The sequence below is a fragment of the Carcharhinus amblyrhynchos genome, chromosome 1 (genome assembly GCF_965287045.1).
Source record: "Carcharhinus amblyrhynchos chromosome 1, sCarAmb.v2.hapA, whole genome shotgun sequence".
NCBI lineage: Eukaryota > Metazoa > Chordata > Chondrichthyes > Carcharhiniformes > Carcharhinidae > Carcharhinus > Carcharhinus amblyrhynchos.
The window spans coordinates 158,666,011-158,692,621 of record NC_137324.1 but is presented as its reverse complement, the minus strand read 5'-3'; positions in this window follow the sequence as shown (position 1 = coordinate 158,692,621).

The following is a 26,611-nucleotide window of genomic DNA, read 5'->3' as shown; positions in this document are numbered from 1 at the left end:
TGTAGTGAGTCTAAGTATAAGATTGCCATTAGGAAGTGATATTGTGGGGCTCATTATAGATTATTTTCAGGATGGATGGCTGTTGTTCTTGGGACATTCTGAGGATCAATGTTGGGGGCCACAGCTGTTCATAATGTATATAAATGATTTGGGTGTGGGAACCAAATGTAATATTTCCAAATTTGTTGATGACACAAAACTATGTGGGAACGTATGTGACGAGGATGCAAAGAGGCTTCAGAGTGGATTTGGGCAGGTCAAGTCAATGGACAAGAACATGGCAGATGAAATATAACAAAAACAAATGTGAATTTATCCACTTTGGTAGGAAAAACAGGAAGTTTTTCTGAAGTGGTGAGAAGTTGGGAAGTGTTGATGTCCAAAGGGACTTGGGTGTCCTTCTTCCTGAGTCATCAAAAGTAAACATGTAGGTGCAGAGAGCAAATGGAGGGCAAATGGTATGTTGGCCTTTATCACAAGTGGAAATGAGAAGAATAAAAATATTTTGCTGCAATTGTATAGCGCCTCGATGAGACTACACCTCAAGTATTGTGTACAGCTTTGATCTCCTCATTCAAAGATATGATGTGGAGATACCGGCATTGGACTCGGGTGGGCACAGTAAGAAGTCTCACAACACCGGGTTAAAGTCCAAGAGGTTTATTTGGTATCACAAGCTTTCAGAGTGCTGCTCCTTCACCAGGTGAATCAACCTGGTGTTGTGAGGTTTCTAACTGTATCTAAAGATAGATATGTTTACCATAGAGCGAATGTCACAGAAGTTTATCAGACTCATTAACGGGATGACAAGATTCTCTTATGAGGAGAGATTCATAAAATCCCCTACAGTGCAGAAGGAGGCCATCCAGCCCATCAAATCTGCACTGACAACAATCCCATCCAGGCCCTATCCCTGCGTAGTTACCCCGCTAATCCCTCGAACCTATCATATCCTGGGACACGAAGGGTTAACTTAGCATGTCCAATCAACTTAACCTGCACATCTTTGGAAACCGGAGCGCCCGGAGGAAACCCACACAAACCTGGGGAGAAAGTGCAAACTCAACACAGACAGTGACCCAAGCCGGGAGGTTGGACATGCTAAATTAACCCTTAGTGTCCCGGTATATGATAGGTTAGAGGGAATAGCAGGGTAACTAAGCAGGGATAGGGCCTGAGTGGGATGGTTGTCAGTGAAGAATCGATGGGCCGAATGGCCTCCTTCTGCGCTGTAGGGGATTCAATGAATCTCTCTTCATAAGAGAATCCTGTCATCCCAATGATGAGCCTGATAAACCTCTGTGACATTCACTCTGTGGTAAGCACATCGATCTTTAGATACAAGGTCCCTGGAGCTGTGAAGCAGCAGTGCTAACCACTGTGCCACAGTGAGGAGACTGGGCCTGTATTCTCTAATGTTCTCTAAAGATTGAGATGTGGTCGCATTCAAATTTACAAAATTCTCACAGGGCGTGACAGGGTGGATGGTGATAGGCTGTTTCTTCTGGCTGTGTGTTCGAGAACCAGAGGATATAGTTACAGAGTAAAATTCATGCCATTTAAGACCAAAATGAGGAGGAATTTCTTCAATTAGAGGGGGCAAAACTTTGGAATTCTCTAATTTTGAGGGCTGTTGGACCGTAATCGTTGAACATGTTCGAGACAGAAGCTGGCAGATGTCTCGATATTACTAATGTCAAGGGACATGGGGATAGTGGGGAAAATTGGTGCAGAGGTGCAGCCATACTCTGTTTGAATGGCATTTATCATAAGGATAAAATAGACAAGGAGCAGATGCTCCCTCCTGTGGGGCATTCTAGGATGAGAGATCACAGTCTTAGGATAAGGGGTAGCAAATTTAAAACAGAGTTGAGAAGGAACTACTTCTCCCAAAGCATTGTGAATTGTGGGAATTTGCTATCCCAAAGTATGGTGGATGCTGGGACAGTGAGTAAATTTAAGGAGGAGTTAGATAGATTTTTAATTGGTGATGGGTTAAAGGATTATCGGGAGAAGGCAGGAAAATGGAGATGAAAATGGAAAATGGCTATGGTCTATTGGCGTAGCCGACTCGATGGGCCGAGTGGCCCAATTCATAGAATCATAGAACCCTACATTGCAGATAGAGGCCCTTTGGCCCATTGAGTCTGCACAGAACACAATCCCACCCAGGCCCATACCCCTACATATTATACCCACTAATCCCTCTAACCTACACATCCCTGGGCACTAAGGGGCAATTTCTTAGCATGGCCAATCAACCTAACCCGCACATCTTTGGACTGTGGGAGGAAACCGGAGTACCCGGAGGAAATTCTGCTCCTGTATCTTACGAACCGACTCAGTGGGCCAAAGGGCCTACTCCTGCTTCTACATTCCTATATGCTATGTTCCTAGTTTGACAGAAAATAATCAAATCTCCACATACTGCTGGCCCTAACCTCAATATCTAGATGTACCATGCCACAATATAATATCCCTAGCCAAGGGAAGGGTGGAGCTCTCACAGCTGCAGACAGATTTATAGGGGCAAATGTTCAACTATTGTTGTCCCAGTTCTCAATGGAAAAAGCTTTCTGCAAAATTACAAATTGCAAGCCAGTGATTTTCTACCTGTTAATCACAGCAGATGGAAAATCAGTGTTTAGGAATGTGCATGATCACAGTAAACGGTCTGGTATGCATCAGGAGGACACAAAAAAAACCTTTTGCCTTCCATAGGCTGTGTCCCATCTCTATAACGCAACAATTTCCCACAAAAATTCAGGTTCAGATATGCCAAACTCAAGTTATAAGGAATGAAGCAATTTCTTCAGTGCAGAGAAGAGCATCAGAGCAACGAACAAAATAAAATACGGCAGGCCAGCTTATTTGCTAAGCTGGTCTTTTGCACGTGGTGAATTGCATTTATAAGTGTTGCAGCAAACAAAATAAGATGCTTACCCAACACCTATGTCGAGATCCATCAAGAAAGCATGCTTGTCTTTGTGGCTTCTCACTTTCATGAACATCTCATTAAAGGGAGGCAAAGCTGATACAGTTTTCATTGTCGAGAATACCAGCAGACACATGGCGATTTAATCATTACAAGCCGATGTAGACAGAATTAAGCAACTGTTTGCTGTGAGAATCAAGTCAATCATTCTGTTGAGAAACCCTCATCACAAATGTTGCCCACACAGCCCCATTTTAAATGAGTTTTAAATGGGTGGCACAGTGGTTAACACTGCTGCCTCACAGCGCCAGGGTCTCAGGTTCAATCCCAGCCTCGGGTCACTGTCTGTGTGGAGTTTGCATGTTCTCCCCGTGTCTGTGTGGGTTTCTTCTGGGCGTTCCGGTTAAGAATATACAGCATCACAGCACAGTACAGGCCCTTCGGCCCTCTATGTTGTGCCAACTTGTGGAACCAATTTAAAGCCCATCTAACCTACACTATTCCAATGTCATCCATATGTTTATCCAATGACCATTTAAATGTCCTTAATATTGGCGAATCCACAAGTGTTGCAGGCAGGGCATTCCACGCTCTTACTACTCTCTGAGTAAAGAATGTACCTCTGATATCTGTCCTATATCTATCACCCCTCAATTTAAAGCTATGTCCCCTCATGCTAGCCATCTCCATCCTATCTAATCCTCTGATTATCTTATATGCCTATATTAAGTCACCTCTTAACCTTCTTCTCTCTAACAAAAACAGCTTTAAGTCCCTCAGCCTTTCCTCAGAAGACCTTCCCACCATACCAGGTAACATCCTGGTAAATCTCCTCTGCACCCTTTCCAAAGCTTCCACATCCTTCCTATAAAGCGGCGACCAGAACTGTATGCAATACTCCAAGTGCGGCTGGACCAGAGTTTTGTACAGTTGCAACATGACCTAATGGCTCCTAAACTCAATTTCTTTACCAATAAAAGCTAACACACCTTTCCTCCAACACTCCAAAGATATGCTGGTTAGGTTGATTGGCCATGCTAAATTGCCCCTTAGTGTCAAGGGATTAGCAGGATAAATATGTGGGTTACAGGAATAGGGCCTGGATGGGATTGTGATTGGTGCAGATTCGATGGGCCGAATGGCATCCTTCTGCACTGTATGGATTCTACGATACTCTATGATTCTATGAATGCCAACAATGGCAATGATAACTGAGTTACAACAGGGAATAAAATCACATGGTAAAGTTGGTTGAAAGTGTTGATGGAAGAACCCTCAAAAAATATTAAACCCCCCCCCCTCCAACCCCCCACCCACTTTGTTTACGGTCAGCAAAATCCATGCCTGAATCAACTGAGGCGAAGTATTGTAGTTTCTTCAATTATCCCTTGTTTCTGAAATCAAGGCAGCAGGAAGCCAGTAAAATGAAAGGACTAAAGGAAGATGGCCCCAAGCAAAGTCCATCAACAATAATATTCAAACACGTGGTCAGACCACTATGTGATTGTGACTTGCACAGCATCACAAGAGACTTCAGTAATTAAGTCAGATTTTCATGTTTGTGTCGAGAGGCACTGGGGCTGCATTTCAATATTCAGTATCATTGCAAAAATACTGTTCAGAATGTCAGTGGCACAGTTTTATGAGATGTGTACCCTGCCTATTGGATTCCCTTCAAATGCTGGAAATATTCTAACTTTTGTACCAAGTTCCTCGTCACAACAAATTTTTATTCGCCATCTCCCTCCACTCTCATGTTCTCTCCTCCAAATTCCACAAGGCCAGGGAACTGCAGATTCCCTGACTGAGCTATCCATTTTATGTCTGAATCCGATCACTCACTAACAGCCATTAATGTTACAGTAATAATGATAGGCAGGTACCAGTAGCAATTTCACTGCTGTAATACCAATTCCAACCATGTAAACACCATAGTGGGATATTCTGAATTTCTGCTGATGTGGGGTTACAGAGAAGTTAACCAGCATCACATCAGTTGCTGCCTTTGCCCAAGTTTCACTTTGAATCATTGTGCAAAATGGCAAAGAACCACATCATGGATACATATATATAGAATGAATTTTAAAAAATAACCTTGCAATGTGCTAGGTCCCACATCACAAAGTGTTATTCCTCGAAGACCACATTGAAGACCACAGAGAGACTAAGTCAATTAGGATTATATTCACTGGAGTTTCGAAAAGTGAGAGGGGATCTCATAGAAATATGAAATTCTGATAGGGTTAGACAGGGTAGGTTCAGAAAGAAAGTTCCCAAGGGTGGGGGAGATCCAGAACTAGGGGTATAGGATAAGGGTAAACTCTTTAGGACTGAGTTGAGGAGAAATTTCTTCACCCAGAGGATGGTGAATGCGTGGAATTCACTACCACAGAATGTAGCTGAGGCCAAAACATGGCCTGATTTCAAGAAGAAATCAGATATCACCCAAGGGGTTAAATGGATCAAGGGATATGGGAGCAAGGGGGGGATCAGGATATTGAATTAGATAATCAGCCGTGATCAAAATGAATGGCGGTGCAGGCTCGAAGGGCCAAATGGGCTACTCCTGCTTCTAGTTCCTATGTTTCACCTGTTAAAATCATTGAAACCGTACTCAATGTACCATTGTGTACTCTTTAGTGGTAATAGAATAGCACATACCCAACTAATACAGAATGTAGTTTAGATTTTTAAAAATGTTTCCAATAAAGGATTTCAGTACAGTAATTTAATCCAATCCAGCATTCAAAAGATAACTGGTTTTCTGATATGATATTTGAACCCCTCAGTTAGGCCAGTTAAAAGTATTCAGTATCCTCTGTATAGTGAGTGTCTAATTTGAACAAAATGATTGAATCCACAGTTAGTCAGTCACAGTCTGGTTTAACAGATGCAGCCTATCCGCACTGTAACCCAAAACTTGGGAATCAAGAACTTCCTTGCGTCACAGCAGAGAGAACAATGCAATGAATGAAAGATGTAGAATGATGTTTTACTTGAAAAAGTTAGCAGCCAAAATGTCTGATCCGGTTACTGAGTAAAACCAGTCCTCAACGATATAGGTCAAGGGAATGTGATTCATTTAAAATGCTCGCGTATGGTATCAATCTTGCTTTTATTTCTGGAAGAGTATATTTATGAAAACATCAACAAACATGCTGTAGAATGAGAATTTGTATGAGGATGGTGTGTTTGAAGCTTCTTTTCTCAGGAAGAAATTATTTTACTGTTTACCGCAGTTGGGCAAGTTTGTCATTTGTAGAATCCCTACAGAAGAGGCCAATCGGCCCATTGAGTCTGTACCGACCACAATCCCACCCAGACCCTATTCTCGTAACCCCACACATTTACCCTGCTAATCTCCCTGACACTAGGGTTAATTTAGCATGGCCAATCAACCTAACCCCCACATCTTTGGACTGTGGGAGTGAACTGGAGCAATCGGAGGAAATTCATGTAGACACGGGCAGAAAGCGCAAACTCCACACAGACAGTGACCCAAGACTGGAATTGAACCTGTGTCCCTGGTGCTGTGAGGCAGTAGTGCTAACCACTATGCCACTGTTTGGTAACCCTGCAAATAATTAACATTATCTCGGTCTTATATTGGTAATGAATATCATTATAATACACTCAAAAGATCAGATTTGATTCTGAACCATTGATCATGTTACAAGAGCTTGATGTTGTAAATACATTTCAAGTGGGGAGGGAGGGAGGGAGATGGTTGAGGATAGGTGTTGCAATACCAGATGGTAGCCCGAGAGGTCACTGTGCATTGTGCATTTCCAGTGCTGGTTTACCTGTGCAGTCGACATTGCAAGATTCAAAACTGAAGGTACAAAATTTCCCCCTGGTTGCTGGAGTGGCTGTCAAAATGGGGAACAACCAGTTCCATCAGTGTGGAGAAGAGGCCTGAAAGTGTCACCGAAGGCTCATGGCAGATCTTTCTTGGCCTATCTCTATCAAGGCAATGTTTCTGGAGAGTTTCCTGGATTTATTCGGTACATTTCTCACAGAATGCCCCCCTATTAGGGCATATGGAAACTATTACTCAAGAGAGCGGGCATAAATTCCATTATGGTCCACTAAAAGCCCCAGAATGGTGAAGGGAGTAGATAATTAAACTGGGGATGGATTGACTACCTCATGGCCGGAAAGCTCAATTTTGTGCTGTGGCGTTGGGAGAGCTAATGTAATGCTCATTCCAAACTGCATCATGAGTGCAAAGCTGCATCGACATCCAGACAAGGTGACACCAAGGCGCCCTTAAAGATGTCACAAAGACAGAAAATGCTGGAAAATCTCATCGGGTCTGAGAGCATCTGTGCGGAGAGAATAGAGCCAACGTTTTGTGTCTGGATGACCCTTCGTCAGAGCTAAGAGCAAAGAGAATCAGCTGAGATTTATACTATGGTGGGAAGGGGGTGGGAGTGGGGGGGTGGGGGGTGTTGCTGGTGGAGGGGGCGGTGGGTGGAATGGGACAAAGGGAATCTAAATGAGGATAGGAAGGCAGAAATGGTGCCAAAAGGGACATCAAGTGATCAGAATGTGGGCTCACCTGCCAATTGTAAGAGCAGACAGACCACACAAAGTTGCATTCATTCTGATCTGTGAGATCTGTGAGGATTTTTTTTTGCAATTTCTCTTCGGACCGAATGGCCTCCGTCCACACTCTAGGGATTTTATGGATTGTATCTTAAAGGGCGATCCCTTGTTTTTAAAGTTGTAGACTCTTTCACAAAAGTTTAAGAGGCTTTAAACACTGTTGGGTCATGGAATACTGAGTCGGAGAACCAAGGAGGATGAATAAAAAGCAGTTGGTTCAATATCACTCATTCTACGCAACCAAAAGAAGTCAAAAGTTGATTCTATTCTGGTGTAGTAAGGTGCAAACACAGTAAAAAGTTTCACAACACCAGGTTGAAACTTTTTACTGTGTTTACCCCAGTCCAACACCAGCATCTCCACAGCATTAAGGTGCGACAGACACTTTCAGGAACAACTTACAGCCTGAAATTCAAAAATGCATCTAACACAGACCTACAATGAGAACGGCAACCTAAGGATTAAGCGGTCTGGTTGGACCATTTCATGAATAGACTGGCTTCTTTTTTCGATGGACCTTCTAGGGGACAACTGCTGCAAGGTTCTTGGCAGACAATTAAGCAGAAAATTCTGTCTCCTTGCTCTGTTTCTGCAAGAGTTCTACTAAACTTTTATGGAAGTTATGGCAGGGCTATCCATTTCGAAATAAGCAAAGCAAGCTATTCTTCCCCCTTGTCTCAGCCTTTCAATTGATTCTCTCTGTTTCTAGCGTGAGCAAGCAGATCTTTTGTTGCAATTTTGTGAAGCTTTTTTTTTGCTGTTGGGTTATTTTAAATGGGTTGTTTCCCCTTTTAAAAAAAATCCAAAACTGCCTCCAAGTCCTAAGGAATTCTCTGCCTCCTTCACAAGGTCAGAATTTCTGTTTACAAACACACAGTTATGGGGCCTAATTGATGCTGAGAACAGTTTTGCCGGCAACCTTGGTTCAAACAAATCAAGATGCAGTCCAAGTCCATGTTGCAAAATGTCATCAGCACTGGAAAAAAATTTGGAACAACGCTTGATAAATTAAAGAACCTGGTTAACTGAGGCCACGTTTGCTATCTTTTTATAGACCAGTTAATATTCTTTGCAAGTACTTTTCCAATAAATACTTGAAAAATATGAATGAGTAGTTGCTCTGATTGAGAAACAAGCAGAATGGCTAACATCAATTGAGGCATTCAAGAGAGCATTAGATGATTACTTGACTGGAAAGCGAAGTGCGTTGGGGATGAGGAAATGGCAGAGGAATAGCATGCAGTCATGATGCCTGTTTGGTTAGCACGTGTAGACATGATTGGCAAAACACCTTCCTTCTGCATCTTAATCTGTGAATACAGTTCTGCGCAGTGATTAGATTCAATTTGGTGGAAGGGTTTCCACCAAACTGCAAGAAGCTGTTACTGTGAACATGTTTAACGTGAACGCAAAGTCAGCTGATTGATACTGGTTGACAGAATCTTCCTGACTCAGCAGCACACTTGTCCATGATAGTATACTGGTAGCATATTAAATTATCTGCATGCACGCTGTCAAATGTGACACCACGTCCAACAGGTATATTAAAATCTCATTACGGAAAACCATTGCAGATGCTTAAGTGGACATATTGATGTGGGCAATAAATTAACTCATCCACTGCTTATAAAGATTGTTGTATGTTGCTGCATGAAGAGGTCAAGAAGCTTGTATAGTTGAACAATAGCTGTTTATTAATAATACATTACTGTATACATATATAAAGGATACAGTCCTGACTGGGTTCTATCTTCATGCCAACACCTACTAAACTTACCGTGCAATCTATTACTCCCATGTGGCTTTCTATATCATAATGTACTGTTTCCCCCGTCTTACAACCCCAGACATCGTAATACTACACATCTCTCCACGCCTTTATCCAGATGTTTTTTCTATTAATATTTACATGCTACCCATTCCATACTTCACAAGCATGATTTTGACTGGACCAGGTTCTATACTGACGATTTTGCAAGCACGTGTATTTACCCCACTAATTCCCCTGACGCTAAGGGGCAATTTACCATGGTCAATCCACCTAATCTTTGGACTGTGGAAACCAGAGCACCTGGAGGAAATCCACGCAGACTCCGGGAGAATGTGCAAACACCACACCAGAGAGTGACCTGATGCCAGAATTGAAACCAGGTCCCTGGAGTTGTGAGGCAGCAGTACTAACCGTTGTGCCACCGCGCCACCCTGACAATTGTTCCATGTCTTCACACATTCATTGTAGCTTTCCCATGATCACTTTGTGATGTCCATCATCAAATCTCTCGGGGTGTGTGGTGATCCTCAGGTTAAATCACTATCAAGCAGCTCTCCCCCTCAAAGCGGGGAGCGGTCATTGGTCATCCGGGACTATGGGCGACTTTACACTTAGAGAGTGAGTTTAAAGCCCTAAAAAGCTGGTGGGTCAGGAAGGTGATATGGTCCTACCTACTTCTATGATTAAACAGGGTACATTTGGAGATGAGCGGGAAGCACCTGGAGAGCTGGCAGGTAGTAATTTCAATATTTAAGTCAACATTGAATTTATTGTGGAATTCTGGCTTCGCAAGCCAATGAGCCAGTTTCTTGAGCTGTGTCGGCATCACCAGGGGCAACGAGGCCAGGGCACTAGGGAGTCATTTCTTAATGTAACTGTAAATATTTCCAAATTCTTTAGAAGTTATTTCATCCACCTTGGACATTGTTGACTTTGATGTGCACTGCCCTGCTGTCAGACTTCAATGGAGCACAGGACATGCTCGTACTGCGCATGGAGCTTTAATGAGGAACAAGAGAAGCAGCAGCATCAATGGCAGGAGCAGGAACAACAACGGCAGCAGTGGCTGCCCTCTCCCCAGGCACTTTCTGCTCACAGCATAGAGAGGAGGGGCATACACAATGAACTTGAAGGCAATAGCCCCATCTCCATCTGTCTATAGGCAGAAAGGATCAACTTTCTTGCCATGTCTGAAAGGACAGCACGGTGGCACAGTGGTTAGCACTGCTACTTCACAGCACCAGGAACCCAGGTTCGATTCCCGTCTTGGGTGACAGTGAAAAGTTTGCACATTCTCGCTGTGTCTGCATGGGTTTCCTCCAGGCACTCCAGTTTCCTCCCACACTCCAAAGCTGAGCTCATTAGGTGCATTGACCCTAACAGGGGCCAGAGTTTAGTGACTAGGGAAATTTCACAGAAACTTCATTGCAATGTTAACGTAAGCTTCCTTGTACTAATAAATAAACTTTAACATAAAACGTTGTTGTCTCATGAGGCCTGGGCTTTACAAAAGCTTATAGCTGATATCTGCAGCCTTTTGAGCAAGATCTTCGTCAGAGTGCCGGGGAGGTCACACAGTCAGAGTTGGCACATAAAAGTCAAATGCAGTTATTGCTCTGCCCATAGTAGGCCATTGAATCTCTTGGTGCATTGTACCCAGATGCAAAGGACCATAATCTTGTTGCTCACTTCCTTGTTCACTTCCATTCATGTCTGTTTTGTTTGCTTTCTTCATCCTGGCTGTGGGAAAGACCTCTTCACTTCAGTCGTTCAAATTCCACAATCGGACTGCCAGGTCTGAGTCACAAACATAGAGAGAGAAGAGGAAGGAGAAACTCTGCCCCCTTTCTATTCTTATTGTCGCTGAAATCAATAAGCAACCTTGCAGATCAGCCATTCTAATGCTTTCTACGGCTCCTTTTACCAGAGATATTTCCTTTGATAAACTGCCCACTCTGTTAAAGTCAGAAAATCTGAAGCCTCATGACGATGCTGAATCAAACTGTGACAGTACAGGCTGTTACTGAATCAAACAGGTTCCCCCACCCCTCCCCACCAACTGCCCCCACTCACTGCAATAAAATTCAGCCTTTTGTAGCAATGAATGCTTAGTTCCGATCCTGTTCATGTTTCAGACAGGTTTCCATCATCACCACTTTATCATAATTCCATGTGGCAACTTCCTCCCTCAACAAATCAATGTTATTTTTCAAACATTACGTTAGATTAATACACTTGCATTCCAATGCCATGCAAGTCTCCTTTGCTTCTTTTTCTACATTTATTTGCAAAGCTGCATTGATTGTGGATCATTCTCCTTTAGTATCAATGAGACGGTTTGGCTGATGGGAGTGAGAGATTCCATTTTAATGCAAGTTTATTGTCATAGTAATGCACATCTCATAACAAATAGCAGCAGGGGTAGGTCATTCAATAAGATCACAGTTGATCTGATCTGACCTGACTCCTCCTCCATAACCCTTGACTCCCTTGTTGATCAAATATCTAATATGTATGCTGGATCATAGCCTCTTTAGAGGAATGGGTCAGGTGACCGTGGATGTGGGCTTGATCTGCCCAGGAATCACCCAGTAAGAAGTCTCACAACACCAGGTTAAAGTCCAACAGGTTTATTTGGTAGCAAAAGCCACTAGCTTTCGGAGCACTGCTCTTTCATCACCTGATGAAGGAGAAGCGCTCCGAAAGCTAGTGGCTTTTGCTACCAAATAAACCTGTTGGAATTTAACCTGGTGTTGTGAGACTTCTTACTATGTTTACCCCAGTCCAACCCCGGCACCTCCACATCAGGAATCACCCGACAGGACAGTTGTCATTTGGAGCGAGTAAGACCACAATAAATACCTGTGCACCCCAATGTCTGGCTGTGAAGTGAGTAGTAAAGTACTTAATAATATCTCGCTCTACCTAAATACATTCAATGACCCCCCCATCTCCACTCTTCTCCGGGGAATAGAATTTCATATTCTAATAACCTTCCAAGAGTAAAACAATTCCTTGTCACTTCTGTTTTAAATGGACGATCCTTTATTTTTAAACTGTGCTTTCTTGTTCTAGATTCCCCCGTAAGAGGAAAAGTTCTCACAGCGTCTACCCTGTCAAATCCCTTCAGAATCTTACATGTTTCAATACAGTCACCTCTTATTCTTATAGAGACAATAATACCAGATGTACTAAGATGTATAACTGCTGGCTGTCCAATCTGCATCACTGTAGCTTTTAAAATGTTGCTGCACTGTGTGAAAGGTGTTTAAAGGTATCTATTTAGAAGGGTGGCACCAATGTCGGTCTCAACAACAACTAAGGAGCCCTCTGAAGAACTTCTGAATGCAATTATAAATTGTGCCATTGAAAAAGGGAAGCATGATTTCATTAAATGGGGATGCAGGAGTGCTCAGTTCATCCATATAGCTCAGCAATGCAGTTTTCTTATCACCATTCTGTGGATGGACTTTCCCTGGCTGCTAGGGAACATGTCGCACAGAGAGATAAGGCAGCAAACACTGACTTTCAAATTTCAAAGCTTATGCATGTAGAGTGTTTTTATTCTCTGCTGTAGAGTTCACTCTGCAATATATGGAAGAGATTCCATTAACACAATTAACACAAACCAACACAAATTGAATGATACAAAGGTTAAATGAAATTGAGCTTAATAGGGCATTTTACAATTGTCTCCAGCCAGTCAGAATCGTCACTTGTCTCACTACCTAATGAAGGCTCAAGATGTATTCTTAATCCAGTATTTTGTGCTTTAAGAGCAATTTCCCTAACCAGGCATCTTAATTGGCCTGAATTTTACTGCCCCACCTGCCACGAGAATTGGATAGGGCGAGGGGCAGATTATGGGAAAGTCCATTGACTCGGGCACGATGTTCAGAATGAGTGAGGTTGTAAAATTCTGCCCACTGTCAATGAGAAGAGATTTGCTTTGTTTTGGAAATAGTGCCATTGTTACGATTGACAACACGTGTAGACATTAACAAGCATATGAAATGTATCAAGTCGACATGTGGTTTTCACATTTTAAGAGCGTTCTCAGTAAAGTGATGTGAAGTGTTCTCATTCAAGAGAGTCAATTTGAGGTATCACAGATTTTAGGAATCGGAAAAGTGCAGCTCAATTGAGGAATGTTTTCTTCTGCGCATGTCACAGATTTAAAAAGAACTAATTAACAAAAGGCAATGCTGCATAAATTTATGACAGTTTGCATATTATATGCAGCATTCATTAGGGTTGAGTGACTCAAACTCATCAAAATTCAGTCCGTTCAATCAAGTAGGGGCCAAATCTCAGGTTTGAGTAAACTCAGACTTATTTTAAAACCAGTCGAATTAACACTTTTCTAATGCAAATTACTCCGCCTACAAAAAATATGCTAGCAAACAACACTAAACTATTCACTTGGGGCTTGCACAGCAGCTATGTGGGGTCAATCTGTAAAATGTACAGCACACTTGATCAGAAGATTATAACATTTTGAGTTGTGCCTTGTTGGAAAAATAATTACATTTAGTGCTCTCTGCAGTTAAGTGTAAACAATCTCTATGAATAACATGTAAAATAGCAACATTAAAGTCCTGATGTTTAATCATATGTATGCAAAATGATCACAGACAAGGACATGTATAGGCACAGCAACATCCAACTGCAAAAGCAATACTCTCCTTAACATTGAACTGTCCAAACGTTGTACAGTATCACTGCAGAATGACCCAGATAAGAGTTAGTTCTGTATAGAAGCATGACTGCTCCAAATAGAGTTATTTTGTTATTCATTCCAACTGTACTACGTCCAGGCTAAAGCCAATGATCTTCCTTTTTGAAAGTGTCTCTATCTAAAGTCAGTTTGTGAATTAAGTTGTGTAACTGCTCAATAGCTATTAGATTTCCTTCTAGCTTCCAAAAGGTTATTGCGTTGCTGCTGATAACTTTTTTGAAAAAATTGACTTGGATTAGCATCAGCAAGTCAGGCACAAATTGCCCCTAGAATTGTGCAAATTTTAAAGTTAAATGTTATTTATTAGTCACAGGTAGACATAAATTGACACTGCAATGAAGTTATTGTGAAAATCCCCTATTCGCCACACTCCAGTGCCTGTTTGAGTTACTCTTAGGAGCAATTTAGCATGGCCAATTCACCTAACATAAGAACATAAGAACATAAGAAATAGGAGCAGGAGTAGGCCATCTGGCCCTTCGAGCCTGCCCCGCCATTCAATAAGATCATGGCTGATCTGTCGTGGCTCAGTTCCACTTTCCGGCCCTCTCCCCATAACCCTTAATCCCCTCTCTTATCAAAAACCCATCAACCTGCTTCTTGAAAATATTTAGCGAGGCAGCCTCCACCACTTCAACGGGTAGAGAATTCCAGAGATTCACCACCCTTTGAGTGAAGAAGTTCCTCCTCAACTCCGTTCTAAAACGCCCCCCCTTTATCTTGAGGCGGGGGCATACCTTTGGACTATGGGAGCACCTGGAGGAAACCCATGCAGACACAGAGAGAACGTGCAAACGCCAAACAGTCAATGACCCAAGCCAGGGGTCGAGGCCAGGTCCCTGGCGCTGTGGGACAGCAGTGCTAACCACTGTGCCACTGTATTGCCTCAAGTCGATTTTACTATTCAAATTATCACTTAAACTCACTCACATGATTACAAACGTAAACTTTTCCAGGAACTCACACAGTTGCATAGCCTTGCAGAATTGTTTGTTCCTTGTTGGAGAGCGGTAACAAGTGCATCTTTGTTGAGATGGCTGAAAATGAGTTAATCACATAAAAATCATTTTTATGCAGAGTGTGTTGTTCACCACTCAAAAGTAACCTGACTTTAAATAATTGAAATGACTTTTGAAAGCGACACTAAAATATTTGTTTATTTCATGCGCGCACAAATAATCAGTTTCACAGTAAATTAAACTTTGTTTAATAGGCAAGGGCTTTCAAAATGCGCAATTAGTGTCCTTGCAACTTAAAAAAACATTTAACTTTAAAATCCTCCTCAAAAGGTCGACAGCTCTGCACAATTCATAGAAACTGGTTTCCATTGGGTTGACCCATAGATAGTCCCAGCCATCGGTGAGAGAACAGGGAGGGGACCTCTGTTCATTGTCCTAAGGAGTCCCGACAAAAGGGTGGCATGGTGGCACAGCAGTTAACAGTTCTTTTCCAGTCTTGGATCACTCTCTGTGAGGAGTTTGCACGTGTCTGCTTGGGTTTTTTTTCCGGGTGCTCCGGTTTCTTCCCATTCTCCAAAGATGTGTGGATTGGCCATGCTAAATTTCCCCTTTTTGACAGGAGGATTTTTTTTTTTCCCAACAAGTTTATTTGGTAGCACAAGCTGTCAGAGTGTCGCACCCTCTTCAGGAGAGTGAGTACAAAGCTGTCAGAGACTTTGTGCTTGAGGGCAGCAAAAGCCTGTTCCGGGGGTCACCAGCTCAACAAAAGATTCATAAGACAACTTGTAATGATCTTAATTTTCATCTTTTCAGAAGCAGGGAGAAGGAAGAGAAAACCATAAGATGGCATCCCCGTGCAGGGAGCCCCAACCAACTCCCCAACCCAAATATTGTCTAATGTTTTCAGCCTAGGGATTAGCAGGGTAAATACATATGGTTACGGGGATAGGGCCTGGGTGGGATTGTTGTCGGTGCAGGCTCAATGGGCCGAATAGCCTCCTTTTGCACTCCATGATTCTATGAATCAGGTATCCTTCATGCATTTATTTAGCAGCCATTGGCCTTCCTCAGGATTGAGGACTCTGCTGGTGGAAGTCCCACTCGCCCACAGTTGCTGGCCAATCAGATTCCAACCTCTTATCATTGCCGCCAGTGAGGGTGAGTGCGGCGCTGATCAGTATGCTGTTTTTCCAACATTTCCCTGTCCCCAGGTCATTTAGCCTTCTCCGGCAAAGCATTTGACAGATGCACCACTCTCAGGCTGACAAAATTCCTCCCCATCTCTGTTTTAAAGAATCATCCCTTTGGCCTGAAGTTGTGCCCTCTGGTTCTAGTTTTTCCTACTAGTGGAAACATCCTCTCCAATTTATCCAGACCTTACAGTATCCTATACGTTTCAATAAGATCCTTCCTTATCCTTCTAAACTCCAACGAGTACAGACCCAGAATCCTCAACTGTTCCTCACACGGGAATCACAGATTCTTCATTCCAGGGATCATTCTTGTGAACCTCCTCTGGACCCTTTCCTAGGCCAGTACATCCTTCCTTAGATACGGAGCCCAAAACTGCTCACAGTATTCCAAATGGGGTCTGACCAGAGCCTTATATAGCCTCAGAAGTTGAAATGGAAGATCAGCGACAATCTTATAATGGACCTAATTTTAACTCAAAGTGCAGCTATTTTGAATTGGGAAAAGTAACATTGGAGCCATATGGTCTACTCCTACATCTATTACATATATTCCTAAAATGAACTGAATGGAAAGGGGGAGCGATAAAGAAAAGAAACTCACAGGAAACAGAAAGACCTACAAAGTATTTGAGTAGAGAACTGTACTTCACTGATTAGATGACAGACATATTTATCAGGAGGCAAAATAAAGTACAATGAGAGAAGGCAAGAATATGAAAGATGTATATGGGACGCAAATGCCGGTAGGGTGGTTGAGACTCACAGAACAGCGTTCCCTGTTGGCCTCGGGTGGGTTCTTACGAGCCTTGGGCGAGAGAGGTGATAAAATTGAGGGTGGGAAAGAATGAAAGGGAATTAGGTAGAAAGGAAAGCACTATGAAGGAACAAGGTAGAGCAAATCAGGTTTGGGAGTGGGCAGCAGGGTGAAAATGGGCAGCACAGTTGTTGGCATTGCTGCCTCACCTGGGTTCAATTCCGACTCTGCATGGAGTTTGCACATTCTCACAATGTCTGCGTTTCCTCCAGATGCTCCGGTTTCCTCCCACACTCCAAAGATGAGTGGGTTAGGTTGATTGGCCATGCTAAATTGCCTCTTAGTGTCAGGGGGACTAGCAGTGTAATGGGGATAGGGCCTGAGTGGGATGGTTGTCAGTACAGGCTCGATGGGCTGAATGGCCTCCTTTTGTACTGTAGGGATTCTAAGGTGCAAGAAGACAAGCAATTTAACACCAAGGCTTCAGAATACCACTCTGGCCCCACCATCACCCATCACCACCCTGACCCCTATTACCCCACCACATCCCAGCAATGTTCAACTGGGCTGCCAAACTAGGTACCAACTCACCCTGCCCACTCTTTTCCAGAAATGCCAACATGCCAATCCCACGTCACCTGCACTCAATTGCCAGGGAGAACTTTCTAACTTTCTGAGTAGTTTCTGCTTTTCCTGTTCTATAGTGACATACCTTGTTGTTTATATTATCTTTAGCAAATGCTCTGTCATTTCCTGAGTTGCATTTAATGCTTCTGTGGGTGGCACAAGACATCTTTTAAAGGATACTAAACATATAATTTAACATGCACGTTGCTAACACCTGGGGTGGGATTTTCCAGCCACACTCGCCACAAGACCGAAAGATCCTGCCTGAGGTGAATGAAACTTTGCATGGCCCAGTCCTGCCCACTACCATTCCTGTGGCAGGTAGGATGGGGAAATTCCACCCTAAGATATTCTCATGTAAGAGGATCCATAATTTCCCCTGAGCCAAAAGTCTTGCTCAACTAAAATCACAAAAAGGAAACATGCTCACTGTCTTTGCATAATGATACTGAGTTCCTGCAAGCTATTAGGACATTGTCTATCAGAATAAAATTTTAACATCAAAAGAGAAAATGCTGGAAAATCTCAGCAAGTCCAGCAGTATCTGTAAGGACAGAAAAGTGCTGACGTTTTGTGTCCAGATGACCCTTTGTCAAAGCTAAAAGGCATAGAAAGTGGGATATATCTATACAGCAGGGTGAGGGAATCATAGAATCCTACAGTGCAGAAGGAGACTATTCAGCCCATCTAAGCTGTACCAACCACAATCCCACCCAGGCCCTATCATCATAACCTCATGCATTTACCCTAGCTAGTCCCCCTGACACTGACAGGTAATTTAGCACGGCTAATCTACCTAACCTACACATCTTTGGACTGTGGGAGGAAACCAGAGCACCCGGAGGAAACCCACGCAGACACGGGGAGAATGAAAAACCTTTCATTCCCTCACCCTGCAGTATAAACATCTCCCACTTTCTACGCCTTTTAGCTTTGACAAAGGGTCACCTGGACTCGAAACGTCAGCTCTTTTCTCTCCTTACAGATGCTGCCAGACCTGCCGAGAATTTCCAATGTTTTCTCTTTTGGTTTCAGATTCCAGCACGCGCAGTAACTTGCTTTTATAAAATTTTAATATGTTCGGTAAATTATACTCAATATAACCTATACTAAATACGTCAGCTCAGCATTTTCTGAATAAAATGGAATGGATTTCATGACAGCTTTTGCAATTCCAGTAAATGGAGGCAATAGAATAGTGGTTATGTTACAGGATTATTAACCCAGAACGCAGGACGCATGAAACACAAGGCTGGGCTTTATAATACCCTGCTGGCTGCCTTGAAGATGGCGGGGGTGGTATAGGGTGGGGGTTCGGGGCAGGTAGGGTGGGGGGGGGGAGTGGGGAGGGGGGTCTACATTTTATTGCAGTGGGCAGGGAGTTATGTCAGATGGCCATCCTTCAGCACATTGATGACCATTACAGGCCTCATTACAGCCAATTAATGACCATTACAGGCCTCATCCTGTCCCCATATTTTACCCATGGTGGGAGGAGGTACGTGCCTTTACAAAGGCCCTGCAGCTTTTACTTGTCCACTAAGATGGGGTTAAGGGAGCCCCTCTTGCAGGTCTTTCTGGGCCCATTAGGGAGCCATTTCAATCTCCCTTTGCCCCAACCACCTCAAGGTTATCTTAAACCAGCCCCCCTTGACACTTGAATCCAACCTTCCATATTCCTTACCTTCCTCGTTGGAGCAGGTTGGCATGGACTGCAACATTCCCCAGTTTATAAAGTCCCAGGAGGCCAGGATAAATGTTGGAGAATCAGGGTAGGGAATGGAGATGAGGCCCAGGAAGGGCAGGCGAAGGATGGAGGTGGAGGAGGGAGTGTTGGTGGAGAGGTCGGGGAAAGGGAGGGCTCGCCGGGTGCCACAAATTTTGGGGTGGGTTTGGGGAGGGGGGGATGAGTTCTCCATCGTGAAAGATGGCCTTGATGGGGGGAACCCTCCCTTCCAGTCAGGGGGCTGAGCAGGGTCATTTCATGGGTTTTCCAGGCTTAAATACTATGCTCCAATGCCCTCCACTTTTAATTAAAGAACATCAAATTGAAACAGATTGGGCCATAACTTCCAAAGGAGTGCCAGTTGAGATGTATTGCCAATCAACTCAGAGGTTCTAAACTTGAAATCCACCCAATCCTTTCTCAGCTGATCTTGCAACAACAGCCAGATGAGATCTGGGCTGTGCAATGTGTCCACAGGACCTTCCCACACAACCCCCACCACCCACCCCCCGCCACCCCCCACCTCCTCACACAGGACTCACAGCATCCCATTGATCTTCCCCTGACTACATCCACAGGCTTTACCCAACTCAACCCCTTCCCACCCTGTCCCGACCCCCTCCCCAACACCACCCATCCTTTCCCCCAGCCCACACAAGGCCCAGTCCAACCTGAGCTCAACCTCTCTGACCCCACCAGATACCCCACCCGCGCTGCCCCCCCGCCCTCAGGCTATACCCAACACAACTCAACCCATCCACATGCGCACTGGCCCCCACCAATTCCCCAAGGCTCAACCTGATACTTCCCCAGTGCCTGACCCGAATACTTGCGCCCACTCAGGCATGACCCAACCCCTTCCCATGTCCTGATCGGAATTCACCCTCACCCCAAGGTCTAACTCAACCCAAAACCTGCCCATTCCAGCAGCCCCCTACCTCCATGGTCAAGGACTGGAAAGTCGAAGGCAAGCAAGCCATGCCCTCTAAAAAGGTTCAGACAGGTTAGGGGATCCTTGGTAATGTAACAAGGGTAAGGTAAATGAGTAGGATTTGGGATGAGGTGGGGGGTGTGGAGAAGTCCTGTAGATAGAGGAATCCCTTGCATTGGGGGTGGGTGGGTGAGCATGGGGGACAGATTGGATCAGGCCTTGGAGGGGGTTGGGCCTTTAGGGGGCATGGGGGAGGGTGCTGGAATGGGCAGGCTTTGGGTTGAGTTAGACCTTGAGGTGACAATTAATTCAAATCAGGACGTGGATCATGCCTGAATGGATGCAAGAAGTCAGGTCTGGCACTGGGGGAGTATCAGGCTGATCGTTGGGGGATTGATGGGGGCAGGTGTGCGTGAGGGTGGGTTGAGTCGGGTAGTGTCTGGCCTGCGGGTGGGGGGGGCGGCGCTGGTGGGATGTCGGGTGGGATCAGACAGGTTGAACTCAGGTTGGACTGGGCCTTGTGTGGTATGGGGGAAAGGGTGGGTGGTGTTGGGGAGGGGGTTGGGACAGAGTGAGCCGAGCCTTTGGAAGAGGTTGAACCCAAGTCAGGGGAAGACCTATGGGATGTTGTGAGTCCTGTGTGAGGAGGCGGGGTGGGTGGGGGGGTGGTGTGGGTTCCATACATAGAAGGAGTCTCGTGAGGAGTGAACTTTGGGCGAGACTCGGAGTTGAGGAGTGTAAGGGGAGCTCTGTGGTTGAGTGATGGAGGGTGGGTGATGGTTTGTGTCTGTATAGCAGTTACCCAGAAGCTAGAAGCAATTGTAATTCTTCCAACCTTTTGCAGGTAACTATTGATGTATCACAACTTGCGATTTGTGAATGGACCATTCAAATCATGATCATTACTCAAGCCCATGAGTAATGATCATGATTTGAATGGTCCATTCACACCCCATTGCCACTGCCTGCGAAGAAGGGGAACTTGATGCTCAGCCAAATCTCTGTTCACTGCACCGGGACCACAAAATCCCACTGCCGTGAACAGCCAGAAAATTTGACCCATAATTCCAAATTGGTTCCCAACGTAAGGCATTGCTCAATGGAAAGTTTGCAGTTTTGGGCAATTGCTATGGAAATATTAGTTGGGAGAGAGGGGTTGTGGGAAATTCCCCGGGACATTTCTTTGAGGTACCTTCCAGATACAATGTCCTCGAATCCGGAGATCACAGCCCAAGACATGAAACATACCTTTCCATGTATGGTGTCTGCCAGCATTTTCTGTTTTTATTTGAAATAGATTAATATTTTAGTGTTGTTATTCACTTTGGGTCAAAAATTGATTCCCTGTGCCTCCTTCAAAAGTTTAAATAAAATTTGAGGAACTGTGATTGATACAAAGTCTGTTCAAAGGGTGGCCAATCTATTAGGTGCATTGGCCATGTTAAATTCTCCCTCAGTGTACCCGGACAGGTGCCGGAGCCTGGCGTCTAGAGTATTTTCACAGTAACTTCATTCCAGTGTTAATGTAAACCTACTTGTGACACTAATAAATAAACTTTAAACATTGTTTTATCTGTTTCTTTGCCTCTTCCAAATGAGAAACTCTGTAATGAACCTGTAATTACTGCATAGTGAGATGATTACTTGGCAAAATACAAAACAGAGGCTGGAATTTCAGTCCCTGCCAGGGTTGGGCTTGCAGACGGACTGCAGATAAAAATTGCCCTGCCTGCTCTCCAGTTGGCAGGGCGGCCGGCTCACATTTAGTAGGAAGCTGATCAAGCTCATTCAGAGTCAAATAGGGCCAATCGAAGGAGGCTAACTGGGATTTTTCTGTTGGCTTCCTGATTCCTGAAGGCAGTGGGTGCTGGGAGGCGTTAGTGCTCCAAACAGGACCAAAGGCCCTCCCCACCTACCTAAGATGCAGGAGCAACTGCAGTCTGCCCTGTATAGAGGTGCCACCACCATCACCTCCACAGTGGAGGCCTAGCTGCTGAATCTATTTCTTATATTAAAGAGTTAAAAAACTTAGAGAGAGAGGTCCTCCCCCATCTTGAAGTGCCCTCTCTCTTACTTACCCTGCATTGCAGATTGATACTCTTTTCAATGTGGAAGGTTTGTCATTGGCTCTCCAGCTTTGAGAATCTGTTCACCACCCTATTGAGATAGTGAACCTCCTCTGTCCCCACCTTCAATTGGCTGCTGGGAGAATCATAGAATCCCTAAAGTGTAGAAGGAGGCCATTTGGCCCTTCGCGTCTGCACCAACCACAATTCCCTATCCCCATAACCCCATGCACTTACCCTAGCTAGTTCCTCCTGACTGTAAGGGGTAATTTAGCATGACCAATCCACCTAACCTGCACATCTTTGGAAAAGTACCGATGAGGAGTGTTTCACATAGGATGTAGATTTGGGACACTGAAACAGTCCCAACCTCTTTTTCCGGACAGTGATGGGAAGTTCTAACCTAAAATCATGGAATTCCTATAGTACTGAAGGAGGCCATTTGTTTCATTGAGCCTGCACCAACAACAATCCCACACAGGCCCTATGCATGTAACCCCATATATTTAACCGACAAGACTCTCTGACACTAAGGAGCAATTTTAGCATTGCCAGTCCACCTAACCCGTACATATTTGGACTGTGGGAGGAAACCCACGCAGACATGGGGAGAACGTGCAAACTCCACACAGTCACTAAAGGCCAAGTTTCTGGCGTGGTGAGGCAGCAGCACTAATCATTGTGTCTAATGTTCATTTTTGATTCAGCCATCAGATCAGGTAAAGTCATACATGAATCTTGTAAGATTTGATAGTTAATAAAAGATATCTACCAGACACCAATGCATACTGGTAATTATCATAGAATCATAGAATCTCTACAGTGTAGAAGGAGGCCATTTGGCCCACTGAGCCTTCACTGACAACAATCCCACCCAGACCTTATCCCTGCAACCCCAGGTATTTACCCTGGTAATCCCCCTGCTCTACACATCTTGGGACACTAAGGAATAATTTAGCATGGCCAACCAACGTAACCCACACATCTTTGTACTGTGAGGAAACCGGAGCACCCGGAGGAAATCCACACGGACATGGGGAGAAAGTGTAAACTCTACAAAAATAGTCACCCGAGATCAGAATTAAACCCATTTCCCTGGCGCTGTGAAGCAGCAGTGCTAACCACTGTGCCACCGAACTGCCCTAATTTTAGAAATTTATTATATTAATGACAAGTATTCATTGGCCTACCTGATATCATTGTCGGATGATTACTAGAAGTTTCATTGATATTATTCACATTTATATTCCAATCATATTAATAGTAATTGGAATATCCTCGTAGTCATTAACACAATTAATGGTCATTACTGTATTTGAAATTAATTTAATTAGGCTTACAATCCTTGACTGCTGGTGCACACAAAACGATCAAGGTACAATTGAAATGGAGACCGAATAAACCACTTTAACCTAGCAAAATTATAATAACTGTTGTACATTATGAGATATTGATTTTTCTTTTGTAAATAGTATATCTCAGTAGGTTTGCTTTGTGGCCTGGAATTACCTGTTCTAAAGCGGAATCAAATATTAGAATTTAAGCTTTCTTGTATTGAACCGCACAATTAATTTTGTGTCATTTTTAAAGGTGTCCGGGTGGAAAGTAAGGAATTTGTGGATGGCCATTCTCCTCAATGGAACTTGCACCAATTCAGTAACTGTTAAAACTCTGTGCTAATAAAATTTCTATAACACAATGTGAGCACGTGAAATATTTTACTGAACTCAATAAAATGTTTCCTTTTCATGAAAAGTAGGATTGTCAGAAAGCAGACGTTTAATGGCTACTAATATTCTTTGCTCAGTGTGGCCACCAACTGCTTTGACTGCTCTGGTGCGCAATTAGGTTCAAACTACAGTTACAATCAGTCGCTGGGCGAGGTCTCCCAAATTGTTATGCCCCTATATGAGGAAAGATGAACTGGCTCCCATTCTTCATTTAACCCGCTTGGTTGGTCCCAGTGAGGTTTATTTTAAAAGGATTCCTTCTCTCATGGATACCTTTTCCCAGTCTAAATGTACTTGTATTTTAAAAAGAGCCAATTTACCTCGGTTTTCCTGAGTTTGAGAGAAAAGTGTTCTCTTGTAAGAGAGAGAGAGAGATTTTTACTTACAAGTACAAGCATGTCGAGTTGATGCTCCTCAGCTATGACCTTCACAGCACACACCAACACAGTAGAACCAGGATACCAGACTAACTCACAGATATCAGAGTTGCTGTTGGTTTTTAAGTTCTTTCTTGTATATTGCTGGAAGGATAAAAACACAAACATGTCTTTTGCCCAGAACTGCTTTCTTCCAACTCATGTCATATTCACAGTCTGGGATGTAACTCACAAGAATTGGTTTCTGCAAGATCGTAATCAGCCTCCATTATCTCCGCAGGAGATTGCAGTTCTGTTGTTGCATAGCATCTTTTCCTTTGAACAGTCTCTATCTGAAAAAGATGCAATAAACTATTTTTTTTGAACTAGTTGGTCAAGTGTAATTCTCATAGGAATTTTAGCAATTGATTACTCTACAACCTCAGCCAGAGTTTGCTTCTATGTTCTTTTTTTAAAAGATGTAGAGATGCCGGCGTTGGACTGGGGTAAACACAATAACAAGTCTTACAACACCAGGTTAAACTCCAACAGGTTTATTTGATAGCAAAAGCCACTAGCTTTCGGAACGCTTGCTACTCCTTTGTCAGGTGAGTGGGAGATCTTTTCACAAACCTATGGGTTCATGTCACACTATCTGTAACTCCTACGACTTGCCTGGACTTGCAAAATCTCACTAACTGTCCTGTCTGGAGATAATACGCATCTCTTTAATCTGTGTTTAACATTCTCTCCACTCACATTGTCTGTACCTTTAAGACTTGATTACCTGTAAAGATCTGCATTCCAATCATTATTTTGTAAATTGAGTTTGTGTTTTTATATGCCCTGTTTGTGAATAGAACTCCCACTCACCTGACGAAGGGGCAGCGCTCTGAAAACTAGCAGCTTTTGCTACCAAATAAACCTGTTGGACTTTAACCTGATGTTGTGAGACTTCTTACTGTGTTTACTCCAGTCCAACGCCGGCATCTCCACATCATACATTAGAACAAAGCAGGCTTCCATCATACAGTCCACTTTCTGTTCACCATAACCTTTACACAATGTATTGCTGATCTTAAGACTGCAAGGTATGTTTAAACATCCAAAACACTCAAAATGTGTCTGCTATTGCACAGTCTGCAGTACACAAATGTCCATTGATAGTGCTTCTTAGTATTGATGCATTTATCAAAGCTATGGCAATGGGAAGCACTGACATAGTGGTATTGTCACTCGATTAGTAATCTAGAGACCCAAGGTAATGCTCTATTGATGTGGGTCCAAATCCCACCACGACAGACATTGAATTTTGAATGCAATAAAAAATCCGGCATTAAAAGTCTAATGATGACCATGAAACCATTGTCAATTGTGGTTAAAAACCCATCTGGTTCATAAATGGCCCTTCAGGGAAGAAAATCTGCCATCCTTACCAAATGAAGGGTCATTCAGACTCAAAATGTTGGCTCTAATCTCTGTTCACAAATACTGTCAGATCTGCTGAGCTTTTCCAGAATTTTCTGGTTTTGTTTCAGATGTTAGCATGTGCAGTATTTTGCCTTTAGTCTTACCTGGCCTGGCCTACCTGTAACTTCAGAACCACAGCAATGCGGTGGAGTCTTAAATGCCCTCTGAAATGGCCAAGCAAGCCGCTCAGTTCAAGAGAAATCAGGGATGGGCAATAAATACAGGCCCAGCCAGCAATGCCCATATCCCATGAACAAATTAAAAAAAGGTGATATAGCTCAATAATTGATTTGATGACCACAAATGAGATCTGCTTGGACAGACAGGGTTGTGCTAACTGCTTCTAATGTTACTTTAAATCTGATATTACTTTTTTGTTAAATAATTGTCTTTCAATCATTTCACCCTGTTTTTCTGAAATGATTTAAAATGAGAAAGTAACTCATTTTTAAAAAATTCCAGCCCTTCAGTGGCAAATACTGATTTATTTATCTCTTTCAGTTGAATTCATTGAGATCTAAGCACTGTGATTCATGAATATATAAAGTGACATTGATAGATTTTGTTAGCTAAGAAAGCATATGGAACCAAGATAGATCAGAATCATAGAATCATAGAGACCCTGCTCTACAGGGGGAAGCCATTTGGCTAATCAAACCTGTACCCACAATAATCCCATCCAAGCCCTATCCCCATAACCCCACATATTTACCCTGCTAGTCCCCTTGACACTAAGGACCAACGGAC